This window comes from Trichechus manatus, unplaced genomic scaffold (assembly GCF_000243295.1).
Source record: "Trichechus manatus latirostris isolate Lorelei unplaced genomic scaffold, TriManLat1.0 scaffold00080, whole genome shotgun sequence".
NCBI classification, from domain to species: Eukaryota; Metazoa; Chordata; class Mammalia; order Sirenia; family Trichechidae; genus Trichechus; species Trichechus manatus.
In genome coordinates, this window is record NW_004444016.1 from 11,584,325 (window position 1) to 11,585,321 (window position 997).

The 997-nt window shown below is 36.5% G+C and overlaps 1 non-coding gene across 1 annotated transcript; it reads right to left on the reverse strand.

Moving 5' to 3' along the window:
* Nucleotides 1–97: 97 nt before the first annotated feature.
* LOC111821386 (small nucleolar RNA SNORA62/SNORA6 family) lies at nt 98–251 on the reverse strand. Its single transcript, XR_002824819.1, has one exon. It is a non-coding gene; the product is annotated as a small nucleolar RNA SNORA62/SNORA6 family (small nucleolar RNA).
* Between the last annotated feature and the right edge of the window lie 746 nt (nt 252–997).

Here is a 997-nt window from a genome sequence, read left to right on the forward strand (position 1 = left end):
GGTTTGTTAACTTTCTTTGTGGTTACCTTGAAATTTATCCTTATCTTCCTAGGTTTGAACCAGTCTATTATTACTTGGTATTGCCTTGCCTTCTTACACTTGTAGCAAAGATTGCTATCAAACTCCACTCACTGAACCAAAGACCCTTGTGGGGTTAGTGAAGAACTTGCCCATCATGTAGCACCCTAGCTACACTTGTGAGTTCGTTGGCCAGCCAATGGCCTCAACTCCAAGCTCTAACAATGTGCACTATTTCTAGCTTTTTAAGGAAGTACTAAATTGATTTCCAGAGTGGTTGTATCATTTTACATTCCCACCAACAGAGTTTAAGTGTTCCAGTCTCTCCACAACCTCTCCAACATGTATTATTTTGTGTTTTTTGGATTAAAGTGTGCCTTGTTGGGGTGAGATAATATCTCATTGTAGTTGTGATTTGCATTTCTCTAATGGCTAGTGATCACGAGCATTTCCTCATGTATCTGTTAGCTGCCTAAATGTCTTCTTTGGTGAAGTGCCTCTTCATATCCTTTGCCCATTTTTCAACTGGATTATTTGTCTTTTTGTTGGGGTTTTGCAGTATCTTGTATAGATTTTAGAGATTAGACCCTGATCAGATTTATCATAGCCAAAATTTTTTCCCCAGTCTGTAGGTTACCTTTCTAATATTTTGGTGACTTCTTTCAATGAGCATAGGAATTTGATTTTTAGGAGCTCACAGTTATCTAGTTTCTCTTCTGGTGTTAGTGCATTGTTAGTAATGTTTTGTATTCTGTTTCTGCCATGTATCAGTGCTCCTAGTGTTGTCCCTATGTTTTCTTCCATGATCTTTATTGTTGTAGTTTTTTTTATTGTTGTAGTTTTTTTTTTTTTATTGTTGTGTTTTAAGTGAAAGTATACAATTCAAGTTAGTCTCTTGTACAAAAATTTATACATACATTGTTATATGACCCTATTTGCTCTCCCTATACTGTAACAGCACACTCTTCCTTTCCACCCC